This window comes from Onychomys torridus, chromosome 21 (genome assembly GCF_903995425.1).
Source record: "Onychomys torridus chromosome 21, mOncTor1.1, whole genome shotgun sequence".
Taxonomy (NCBI): Eukaryota; Metazoa; Chordata; class Mammalia; order Rodentia; family Cricetidae; genus Onychomys; species Onychomys torridus.
This window is the reverse complement of record NC_050463.1, coordinates 47,591,933-47,605,237: the sequence shown is the minus strand read 5'-3', so window position 1 is coordinate 47,605,237 and position 13,305 is coordinate 47,591,933.

The window sequence follows — 13,305 nt, the reverse complement described above, 5'->3', positions numbered from 1 at the left end:
TCATTCATATATATGAATGTGTGTGTGTGTGTGTGTGTGTGTGTGTGTGTGTGTGTGTGGTGTGTGTGTGTAGGAGGAGGAGGAGGAGGAGGAGGAGGAGGAGGAGGAGGAGGAGGACAAGTGCCCTCTTACAGGCAGCCAGGGCACGGAGTCTTCAGTGATGGAGCCTCTCCTGCTCCTGCAGCAAGGGCGTGGTCCATCTGAACGCTCTCCGTCCATGGACGGCTGAGGTTGGTGTGTGTACTGCTCCTGGATGCAGCTCCTGAGAACATGCACTGTCCTGCACTCTGCTCTCTTACTTGCCTCTGCCATGGCCACCCCATCCTGTCATGGTAGCCCCTCTGCCCTTGATGTCACCTTGAATAATCTGAGGACAGGGAACAGTGAGCATCCCAGGCCCATCTCCCTTGCCTTCCCCTCTCCCATCTCCCTTCTCCAGCCACCCAGCCAGGAAAACAGGGACCTCTTTTTCACTTCTCCCCATCATTTCTTCCTCCGTCCTGCCTCCAGCTAAGCTTTAATGGTGAGCTGGGCTCTCTGCTACACACTGCAGGGAGCTCTGTGGGCTGAGTTCTCCCAGCTCCCATGCTGTTATGCCAAGAGAATGGAAGAATCTGGAAAATTCCCTTCTTCAGACAACACTATAGCTCGCTGAACAGTGCTCAGTGACCCAGTGCTGTTGTTGAGGACAGAGTGGAGTGTCTCTCTGTTGCCCTTCTCCCACAAGCCCATGGGTGTCACCACCACCACCACCACCCCAGGGGACAGAAGCCCCAGGAAAGCTGGAGCCAAGTTCTTTGTGAAAACTTTGTTTATAACTGTTTTCTGGGTCTTTTACTTAGCGTTCAATCTGTCTGAAGCCAGGTCCGCCCCTTCCACTTCCAGCTCAGCTGCCCTAAGTTGCACCTGACTCCATCATTGTCCAGCACAAACCCAAGTGATCCCCTGATGTCTCTACACGAATGTCTTCAGGTCCACAACTCTCCACACTTCCCTTTGTAACTTTCTCCAACTTCCTATTTAAGTCTCTCCCTCTACTCTCTGACTTCAAACCCCAACACTTTCCAAAACGTGACACCAAACCCATCCTGTCTGTGACATTCTTCAGACCTTCCCCAGCGTTAGTTGGACATTTAGCCCAGGCTGCTTTGTTGGAACAGCACAATGGAGTTTCTACTGTTAGTACTCAGCTCCCTAGGGTTCTTCTGGCCTGTTCTGAAACTGTGAGTAGGATCCGGGGCAGTGGCCCAGTGGTTTAGGCATTTGTAATACATGTGTGAGAGTGAAGAGCCTCAGAAACCTGCATAAAACACCAGGTGGACAAGACAGCCTGCCTGCAATTCCGGCTCTGGAAGGCGGTCGCAGGGCATTCCCAGAGCAAGACTAGCCATATCAGTGAGCTCTGGGCTTGATCGAGAGACCCTTCCTCATTGAATAAGATAGAAGAGTGATGGAGAATGATTCCTGACATCAACCTCGGGTCTCCACATGTGTGTGCATGCAGGTGTGTGCATCCATACAGATGCAAAGATATGAATATGTATGTGCTCACACCACATACAAAACACACAGAAAATAAAAAGGGGAGGGGATGAGTAGGCAAGTAGTTTTTTCTAGTGTTGGCAGACCCGGTCCCTTGAGTACCAAGGGTGTATGACAGACTCAGAGGCTTGTAGCACCAAACCCTAAGAACCATTGGCTTATCAGGCAGGGGCCCTATGGCTGGAGTTGATGCTCTGCAGCTCTTAGCTGCAGCTGGTAATTAACAGCAGTCTCTGTCTTTAGTGCTGTTGTGCCCAAGTGAAGGTCCTGGCAATGGTTACTGAGACAGTTCTGGAGCCTCAGGTGTCAGAACCTGTTACTTTTCCAGTGACCCGTGTTACAGCTCCTGGGCCTTGGTCACCAGGATCTTTAGCCCTTATGGCTTGGCAGCTCCCCAGAACGTGTTCAGTAACTGGGACCCACAGTCCCTCATCTTTGACTGTTCACAGCCTTTCGGATACTCCTATTATCCTGTACAGTTTCTGCTATCTCTGTTTCCATCCACCTCTGACCTCCAGTGGTTTTTGGGTTTGTTTTGTTTTGTTTTGTTTTTGGAGCTGAGGATCGAACCCAGGGCCTTGTGCTTGCTAGAAAAGCGCTCTACCACTGAGCTAAACCCCCAACCCTGGGTTTTTGTTTTGTTTTTTTATTGTTGTTGTTTGGTTTCGGGTTTTTTTGTTTTTGAGGACCTCAAACTTGAGCATGACCTTGAATTTCTATACAGTTCTAGGGCTGGAACCCGGGACTTGTGCATACCAGGCAAGCAGTCCGGGAGCTGAGCTGCATCCTAGCTCCCAGCTACCCTTTTGATGTCGTTACTGATGCTGCCACCACTCAGCATTGCCACTGTCTCCTCTTTGCGTTACCACCCCAGCCTACTCTCCACCATAGATAAGATCACAGACAAGCAAACATCACCTTTTATGTGGCCCAATGTTACAAAACCACAGGGCAGCCTAGGAGGGTGTCTCCTGGCTGACTCAAAACAGTAAGCCAAACAGGTGGGTTATAAAGTCAGAAAGGGAATAGGGCATGCAAATGAAAGAATATTTTTGCACCGTTCATAACACAGCTTCCAGTTCCACTAACCACAGGACCCACATAAGGACCAATCACAGGCCTTGTGCTGGGATTACAGGCGTGCGCCGCCACCACCACTACCACCACCACCACCACCACCACCACCATCTGGCTCCTCCTCTTCTTCTTCTTCTTCTTCTTCTTCTTCTTCTTCTTCTTCTTCTTCTTCTTCTTCTTCTTCTTCTTCCTCCCCCTCCTCCTCCTCCTTTTTTTTTCTTTCAAGACAGGATCTCTCTGTGTAGTTTTACACCTTTCCCGGAACTCGCTCTGTAGACCAGGCTGGCCTGGAACTCACAGAGATCGGCCTGGCTCTGCCTCCCGAGTGCTGGGATTAAAGGCGTGCGCCACCACTACCTGGTTCCCCCTCCCCCTCCTCCTCCTCCTCCTCTTCTTCTTCTTCTTCCTCTTCCTCTTCCTCTCCTTCTCCTCTTCCTGCTTCCTCTTCCTCTGCTTCTGTAGGACAGAATGGCCTCAAACTTGTGATCTTCTTCTTTAGCCTCCCAAGTGCATTTGTTACTGCACACGGCCCTTTCCTCCACCCACCTTGAATGGGAATAGCTTCGGGGTCACCCAACGTTCATAGAGCCTTGTCTTGCTTGGAGTGCTGCTATAATGAGCACCTAGCCAGTCAAGAGGAGAGGGGACACTCAGGTGACAGGTCCCTGCTCAAGGCGGCCCGTCATAGGCAAGGATCTGACAGGATCTGTTTACAGTAAAGATCAGTCACCGGAGCTTTGAGATGGCTCAGTGGGTAAGAGAATGAACTCCACAAGGTTGTCCTCTGACCTCCATGTTGTGATGCAAACACACATATAATAAGTGAATTAAAAAGACCCGTCACTGGCATTATTGATAACATTTAACAGTGTTCAGTTTAACTAAATGCCTCCAGTGAGAGACCCTGCTCAAAATAAGATGGAAGGTGGAGTCATGATCCTTTGGGTTCTTGGTTGGCCACACTCCCATGGGCAGCATCAATTGAACCCAGTAGGGTTATTAATAACAAAATAAAATAAGAAGACATGAAGCTGGAGGGTGTCCTAGTTCACTTCTGTTGCTGTGATAAACTATGAACCAAAATCAACGGGGGGGGGGGCATTTATTTGCCTTATGATTACAGTCCATCATGGAGGGAAGACCGGGCAGGAGCTTGAAGCAGAAACCATGGAGGACCAGTTTACTGGCTTGCTTCTCTGCTCATGATCAGCCTGCTTTCTTATAGAACCTGGGCCCATCACCCCAGAGGTGGCACCATACACAATAGGCTGGTCCCTCACACATCAATCATAAACCAAGACAATTCCCCACTGCCATACGTACCCAGAGGCCAATCTGTTGAAGGCAATTTCTTCAGCTGTGGTTCTCTCCTCCAAGGCATGGCAAGTTTCCAACCAAGATTAGGCATCACAGAGGGTGATGGGGTTTGGGGGATTAGGAGAATTGGAGGGAGGTACTGGTAGAGATATACATACATACATATGTAATTAGAAATATACAGAACTTTCAAGGAATAAATGTATTAAAAACACAATGTAACAAACAATCTAACTTGTCTCATCTTCAAGGTGACACATTGGTAACAAGGATGGGTGTCCACAGATGGAGTCAAGCTAGTTAAGAGTGTATGATAGAGCTGGGCGGTGGTGGCACACACCTGTAATCCCAGCACTCGGGAGGCAGAGGCAGGTGGATCTCTGTGAGTTTGAGGCCAGCCTGGTCTACAAAACGAGTTCCAGGACAGCCTCCAAAGCTACAGAGAGAAATCCTGTCTCAAAAAACCAAAAACAAAACAAAACAAAAAAGAGTGTATGATAGATAAAAAGAAGATGCCTCCCATCAGGACAGGACTTCCAGGGGTGGTTAGAACCTTTCAGAGCAGCCACAGCCATCTGGCAGGAATGAAGATACTCTGAAGGGACACTGTGCTCTCCTTTGGGCCATCAGACATGAATCAACAGGCCCCAAGATGATGGAATCTCCCAGGAATCTCATGCCGGGAGAAGGGAAAGGCTGAATCCTGGTGCCAGGCGGAGGGAGAGTTTGTCTCCTCCAAAGGGATTTCATACAGTGAGGACTGAACCTCATGGTGCGCCCCAGAAGGTGGGTCATTGGACCTCTTTACTCTTCTTCCCAACATGACTACACAGAATAAATATTCTTTTTCTGACTTTCTCTGTTGGCAATTGTTTAAGTGGTCTATTGAGCATGGGCGGCCGCCATCTGGCTTGTTAAAGAGTGGTCAGGGCCCAGCTCTGACCCTAACTCCAGTAACAGCACTAATACACGTGTGTGTGTGTGTGTGTGTGTGTGTGTGTGTCTGTGTGTCTGTGTGTCTGTGTGTCTGTGTGTCTGTGTGTGTGTGTCTGTGCATGCACGCAGATGGAGGCCAGTAGAGATGTTGGCATCCTCCTCCATCACTCTTTGTCTTATGTTTTAGACAAGGTCTGTCTCTGAACCCGAACCCACAGATTTGGCTAGAGTAGGCACAGTGAGCTCCCTGTCTCTGCTTTCCCAGTGCTAAGATTACAGTCATATACCGCTGTGCTTGGCCTTTTTAAAAGCATGGGTTCTGGATTGGGGATTTAGCTCAGTGGTAGAGTGCTTGCCAAGCAAGTGAAAGGCTCTGGGTTCAATCCTCAGCTCAAAAATAAAACAAAAAAACATGGGTTCTGAGGGAGTAAATTAAGACATCCATACTTTCATGGCAAACACTTTGCTGATTGTAGCTCAAAGTGAAAAGTTGACAGAGACTACTGAAGGGCAAGGCTTGAGAGCCAGCAGGGTGGTGTCTTTGGTACTGAGTAGGTGGTGCGTGGTGGCTCTGGCCCTAACTCCTGCAGGAAGCAAGCAGGTGTGGCAGTCCATGGGTAAGACAGCAACCCACGTGACTCTCATCCCTCTAGCCAATCTTCCATTACCCTCTGGGTTACACTTTAGCGACCAGCTAATCCATCAGTGTGGATCAGCTGGGATATGGTGGCCACATCAACATCCTGACCATGTCTTAGCTGCTGGGCTTCCATGTAGACTGATGGGCTTTTCTGAGGGATAGCTCTGAGACACACCAAATGTACTTAGCATTTTCCTGATAGAGTGGAGGTCATACAGGGCAGGTGTGCACCACCCTTTTATGTTTTCATGGCTTATCATTGCTCTTCTCTTGTGTTCAGTTACAGACAGAAACGAACCTCTGCTGCACTGACCTGGAAGGAATTCCCCGAGGAAAGAAAGCGGGAGAATTCAAAACCTCAAACTATGGACCTTTGACTCAGAGGCAAGTCTACTAAGGAGAAGAAAAGGATTAGAATAAAGGTTATGTGCTCTAGAGTGTCCCAGGAACAGCAGGGATCATTGAGGATGTTGGAGGGAGCCACTTCAACAATATTCACTGGCCACAGAGTCCCCCAAAGAACAACGAAAGTGAGCAGCGTATGATCATTAGCCAGAAACTCTGGAAGCTTGTAGGTTTTAGAATGAATGCAGCTGTCTTCCTATGGTTTAGGATAGACCCCAGGCTGAGGACTGGTCCCTTTGAAGTACTGGGCATGTATAATGCAAATTATACTGGCAAATTGTTATATGCTGTCTGTGCTTCCTTTTTTAAAACAATTTATTTTTATTCTGTGTGCACTGGTGTTTTGCCTGCATGTATGTCTGTGTGAGGGTGTCAGTTCTTGGAGTTAACAGACAGTTGTGAGCTGCCATGTGGGTGCTGAGAATTGAACACTGGTCCTCTGTAAGACCAGTCAATGCTCTTAACTGCTGAGCCATATCTCCAGCCCCCTGTTTGTGCTTCTCGAGAGCTGGTTCTGAGAACAAGGGATGGATGCCTTCACCTCAGAGCCAAGCATGACTGGTTTTGTTTTTTGTTTTTTCGAGACAGGGTCTCTCTGTAGCTTTGGAGCCTGTCCTGGACTAGCTCTGTAGACCAGGCTGGCCTCGAACTCACAGAGATCCACCTGCCTCTGCCTCCCAAGTGCTGGGATTTCAAATGTATGCCACCACCGCCGGGCAAAGTATGACTGTTTCAAGTGTTCTTCAAAACTCCCTCCTGAGTCAGGCTGGCCTCCTGGCTCTGAACCAGGGAAAAAGGAGAACATCGAGTGGGAAGAGTGTTAAAAACGTCGGGCCCTTGAGAACAGCTAGAAGGTAAATGGTTTCGAACCAAGGTTACTACAGTTTATACGGTGGTATAAAAATGCCCGTGTTAGAGACAAGAATACAGAAGCTTGCCCACAGAACCGCCATTCTGTTCCATCCAAAAATCTCTCTAGTGGGGGAACCCCAGCAAGACCATCTCGTCCGGGCTCCTGCAGCCGTTTCTTAGGGGGCTGTCTCTCCTCTGCTCACTGTCTGTTCCTTTAGCTTTCCTGGCTGCTTGTTTTACAGAGTCACTCATTCAAAACATGGCATCACAGATTCATTTCTCTGGACAGAACTGTAGGTTACTTTGAGCCACCCGTGTCTCAGGCCGAAAGGTGGCTGATGACAGCATCCTACAGCAGAACTAATCTTCGGGCTTGTGGGGTCGGGTATGTGTGTCCCCTTCTTTCCTCTAACATCTACCCAGTCTCTAAAACATCTGCCATCAGACCAGCTGCCTCCAGTAGTCAGAATGTGGTCTTGTTCCTAGTGACACGCATGACCTTGTTTCTACAGATCATTTCCTCTTTGAAGCCATATAGTAGCAGAAAGGCATCATTCCCCAAGCCTAAAATATAGAAGGATTAAGTTGTTTGTATGACAAACTATATTTAAACCTAAAATCAGTGGTCTAAGGTTTGGGCTGGTTAGTTTTTTTTTTTTTTTTTTCCAATTTGACACAAACTAGAGTCTGGAAAGAAGGAACTTTAATTGAGGGAATGCCTCCTGATGGTTGTGGGTGTGTCAATCTTCTTGATTGACAGTAGATGGGGGAGGGCCCAGCCCATTGTAGCCCAGCCATCCTTGGCAGGTGGCCTGAAAAAGCAAACTGAAACTGGCCTTAGCGCACACCTTTAATCCCAGCACTTGTGCGGCAGAGGCAGGTGGATCTCCGTGAGTTTGAGGCCAGCCTGGTTTACAGAGTGAGATCCAGGACAGCCAGGGCTACACAGAGAAACCCTGTCTCAAAACACAAAACAAAAAAGCAAACCAAGAGAGCCAGTAATTAAGCAGCATTCCTTCACAGCGTCTTCTCCAGTTCCGGCCTTCACGGTTCCTGCCCTCCTTGAGTGCCTGCCTTGATGTCCCTCAGTGACAGGAATATGATCTGGAACCAAGTAAACTCCTTCCCCTGGGCTGCTTTTTGTCACAGCAGGAGAAAGCAAACTAAGACAGGGTTCCTATGAAATTTTTAGTTTTCAAAAATTGTACTTAGCACATCTTTTCTTAAATGACTTTTTAAAAAAGATTTATTTATTTATTATGTACACAGAATAGAGTGCCAGACCTCATTACAGATGGTTGTGAGGTACCATGTAGGTGCTGGGAATTGAACTCAGGACCTCTGGAAGAGCAGTCTGTGCTCTTAATTTCTGAGCCATCTCTCCAGTCCCCTAATAATAATAATAATAATAATAATAATAACTATTATTATTATTATTATTATTATTATTATTATTATTATGTTTTTCGAGACAGGGTTTCTCTGTGTAGCTTTGTGCCTTCCCTGGAACTCACTTTGTAGACCAGGCTGGCCTCGAACTCACAGAGATCTGCCTGCCTCTGCCTCCTGACTTCTTTATTCAATAGAAGCAGTTCATTTTCATGAAGAAAACAGGACTCAAAATAATGCAGTTGTGAGCTTTGGAGGGTAGGGGCTTCTTCTCTAAGGGAGACAGCTTTGGTCTCTGTGTCTTGCTGGACACCATATGGGCAGCTCTGACATGGATAGATCCAGTCAACCTGGATGTGACAGGCCCATCAGCAACACTGAAAAACCTCAGGGAAATAGAAAAGGTATCGGGGGCAGTTTACAGCTGTAACTGTTGCCACAAAGCAAACTCTGGAAGAAACCCTTGCAGCTCTGGGATGTATCTTTTCTTTGCTTGAAGTCAAGGACGTCTATCAAGAATCTTCCTTGAAGTCTTCAGCCATGCAGACATTCTCAGGTGTTCACAGAACTGTTCTTGCTAGAGGTGGTGTCCTCGCTGGTTTTACATCAGCTTGACACAAGCCAGAGTCATCCGAAAGGAGGGAACCTCAATTGAGAAAAATGTCGCCATGAGTTCCAGCTGTGGGGCATTGCTTGATTAGTGATTGATGGGGAAGGGCCCAGCCCACTGTGGGTGGTGCTGGTGGTCCTCAGATCTATAAGAAAGCAGGCTGAAGAAGCCATGGGGAGCAAGCCAGTAAGCAGCACCCCTCCATGGTGTCCACATCAACTCCTGCCTCCAGGTTCCTGCCCTGTTTGAGTTCCTGCCCTGACTTCCCTCAGCGGTGAACTACAATGTGGATGTGTAAGCCAACCCTTTCCTCTCCAACTTGCTTTTGGTCATGGCGTTTCACCACAGCAACAGAAACCCTAACTAGACAGTTGTACACCAAAAGAAAGACACCATTGGTCAGATCCTGGAGCAATGGGACTCTCCTGAACACAGGACCACAGAGTGAGGTCTGTCATTGCTGCCAGACTTTGCAAACAGAAGACATCGATCTCAGTAGTTATCACAGGCGACACTAACAGAGGTGTGCTGTTGTGGACCACTTGATGCTGGAAATGGATCAGGGACAAAGAGGATGATGAGGAAAGTTCCTCCGGACCAGACTCAAAAGAGATGATGCCAGGTGCTACCACCCGGGGACCTTGAGCACTAGCTACTCAGCAATGTGAAGTTAGTTGCTAATCTGAGGCTCTCTCTGGAGTAGTATTTACATCCACAGTGGGGTGTGTACGCACGCATGCGTGGGAGGGGGCACTTGCCACAGCTTGTTTGTAGAGGTCAGGGAGCAACTCTGGGAGTTGGGTCTCTCCTTCCATCACATAGGTGCGGGCATCAAACTCAGGTTGTTCGGTTTGGTTGCAGGAGCCTTCGCTCAATAAGCCACCTTGCAGACTTTCCTTTTTGAGACTTCTTCATTGAGCTAGACTGGCTGGCCTTGACCCCCAGGGATCCTTTGGTCTTTGTTTCCTTGGTGCTCAGTTTTCAAGTACACAGATGAGTCCAGCTTTTTTCTTTTTCTTTTCTTTCTTTCTTTCCTTTTTTTCTTTGTTGTTGTTATTTTGTGTTTTTTTTTTTTGTTTTGAGATAGTTTCTCTATGTAGTTTTGGAGCCTGTCCTGGATCTCGCTTTGTAGCACAGGCTGGCCTCGAACTCACAGAGATCCGCCTGCCTCTGCCTCTCCAGTGCTGCTGGGCTTAAAAGCGTGCGCCGCTGCCACGCCCAGCTGAGTCTAGCTTTTTAATATGGTTACTGGGGAACTAATTCTGTCTTCAAGGTTACATGGCAAGTGTTTACTGACGACAGCCATCTTACCAGCCCCTGCAGTAATGTTTTTATTAAGCGTGTAGATTGTATGTTAATATCTGGATTTTTAGATGTTTTTTGATGCAGTGTCATACCATGGAATTCAGGTTGAACTCAAACTTGTGTTGTTCAGGCTGGCTGCCTGTGTACTAGAAATCGTCATGCCTCAGCCTCCTAAGTGCTGGGATTAGAGACGTGCACCACTATACATGACTGGTTCTTTTTACTTTTATGTGTGTTTCTGAATTCAGGTTTAATTTTCTGGGATGCCAATGCAGAGTCTAAAGCGTGAGAACCACTGGAGGGTCATTCAGGCGAAAACCTGAGCAGCTGTGATTTCCGCCTCTGGTGATGGTGAAGTGTCTCTGGATGGGCTGTGCCTTGCCCGTGTACGTGATGGACCCCCATTCACTTCTCCTGGGCTGGTGCCAGCCTGAGTCGGGGTACCAGGTTTGGAGGCGGTGGCAGAGCCTGCCGCTTGGTTGGAGGCATTGTACCAGCACCCCAGCTGGGCCTCCTCCAGATCGTGGTGACTGGAGCCGAAAGGCAAAGCAGCAGTTTGCACTCCTGATTAAGAAATGTGAGGCGTTGACAGGCACCCAGCAGATCTGCACCCTGCTGCCCTGCTGGCTTCGCCTCCAGGACATTGTGTTTACTCACCAATCTAAAAGGAAATATTTACTTTAAAAGCAAACAGTTTTAGGCAGCTGAGTAAATGCTGGCGGATCATTTTACACAGTCTCTATACAGTCCAGACAGACTCCAAATGAACACTCTCATTTTACAGAGGGAACCACCAGGAGCCTTCATTCACTCATGCAAGAATGATTGAATGAGGACCAACAAAGTGGCTAAGCGGGGAAACGTGCTTGCTGCCAAGCCTAATGACCCAAGTTTGAGCCCCGGGTCCCATCTACTGGAAGAAGGTAACCAACTCTAGAAGTTGTCTGCTGACTGACACACATGCACCATGGCATGTACACATGCACACACCTCTCCAACCCCCTCAGCAAACGACTAAAACAAGACTTTCATTTTCTATATAAAACTATTTTTAAGACTAAAAGAATGAACGAAGGACACACATCTGAGCTGCCTTGGCCTTAGCTGCCTGGATGTTCTGGTTTCTGCTGCCTCTCACTTCATTTTTCTTTTTTTTCCATTTCCTTTTTTCTTTTGTTTTGTTTTCTCTTTTTCGGAGACAGGGTTTCTCTGTGTAGCCCTGGCTGTCCTGGGACTCACTTGGTAGCCCAGGCTGGCCCCTAACTCACAGAGATCCGCCTGCCTCTGCCTCCCGGGTGCTGGGATTAAAGGCGTGCACCACCCACTACCTCCCAGGTCTGATGCTCCTTCCTTTGTGCACACCCTGCTCCAAATTCATTCTGCCCCCTAAGTCTACTTCTGAGCCTCAGAGTTCTAACTGTTTCTAAGAATGTCTTTTGGAGCATCCTGGTCGGCACATGGAACACAAAGTTTCATTTCTCACCCTGACAGATTCACAGATTCAAGACACTGTAAAAAGCCTTGAACTGAACTCACTCCCCGGTGCTCCTCAGTTCTCTTGTGGTATCTTCTGGGCAGCTGTAGCTGTGGGCACAAAGCTGTTCTCTGACTGTGACATAAAGTGGCTGACAGATTGTTCATAGTCCCCATCCTTTTTTCCAAGGATTCTCCATCAGAGAATCCAGCCAGCAGGAAACAGCGCCACATCTCTTTCTTTCTTTTTTCTTTCTTTTCTTTTCTTTTCTTTTCTTTTTTTTTTTTTTTTTTTTGCCAAAATTCACTTTAAGTGCATGTGAATGTGCTGACTTACAAAAAATGTACGATTTTATTTTTAGCCTGCCAGTGATGGTGCACACCTTTAATCCCAGCACTTGGGAGGCAGAGGCAGGCAGATCTCTATGAGTTCGAGGTCATCCTGGTCTACAGAGTGATTTCCAGGATGGCCAGGACTGTTACACAGAGAAACCCTGGCTCGAAAAACCAAAAAAAAAAAAAGCATTTATTATTGAAAATGACGGATACAATTGTATGTATTTATCACGTTGCTGTGCCACTTACCCTGTGAAGAGGCACAGCAACACCTGTTCACCTACACAGGATGATGCCAAACTGAAGAACAGATTTCATCCGCACTTGTCTTGGTGACCCAGTGAATTTGCTGAACGTTATTTACTGAAGCATGAGTGAGAGGCTTCTTACACAAGTGTAGAAGACTGTTGGCGTCATTACATCACCAACAAGCCACTCTCCCGTGTGGGACCATTCACAGAACCCATGCCGCTAGCATCCCCTGCGTGATTGGCAAGCACCCCACCGCCCTCTTCTCCCTTCCATCAATGAGAGACTGTTTCTAGAACCTCCGGAAATGACCTCTGAGCTTTCAGTCTCAGCAGTTTTAAAAGTTTCTCGTGACTTTCATGAGCCTCATGAGGGTCTTTTCTTCCCCCGTGAAGGGATATTTTAACTCAGTAACAGCTATACATCATGTTTAGTTACCTTTAGCCTGAAGCACATTGAAAAAATTAAAAAAGGAGGTTGGGGACTTAGCTTAGTGGTAGAGCGCTTGCCTAGCAAGCACAAGGCCCTGGGTTCGATCCTCAGCTCAAAAAGAAAAAAAAAAAAAGAAAAGAAAAAAATAAAAAAAGGATCGGAATAGAAAACTCACTTGCATACAGCCAAATATCGCACATACCTCTGTGGATAAACAGCGTGAAGGCTGTGGTAATAGAAGTTTGTGTAAAGTGTTGGCTTAATAAAAAGGAAGGTGCCGGGCAGTGGTGGCGCACGCCTGTAATCCCAGCACTCGAGAGGCAGAGGCAGGTGGGTCACTGTGAGTTCAAGAAACCCTGTCTCGAAAAACCAAAATAAAAGAAAATAAAAAGGAAAGTGGATCTGGTATTGCATAGACTCTGCTCTGTTTTCTTTCTTTCTCTTTCTCTCTCTCTCTCTCTCTCTTTTTTTTTTGAGCTGAGGATTGAACCCAAGACTTTGCACTTGCTAGGCAAGCGCTCTACCACTGAGCTAAATCCCCAACCCTCCCTTCCTTCCTTCCTTCCTTCCTTTTCTTCCTTCCTTCCTTCCTTCCTTCCTTCCCTTCCCTTCCCTTCCCTTCCCCTTCCTTCTTTCCTTCCTTCCTTCCTTCCCTTCCCTTCCCTTCCCTTCCCTTCCCTTCCCTTCCCTTCCCTTCCCTTCCCTTCCCCTTCCTTCCTTCCTTCCTTCCTTCCTTCCTTCC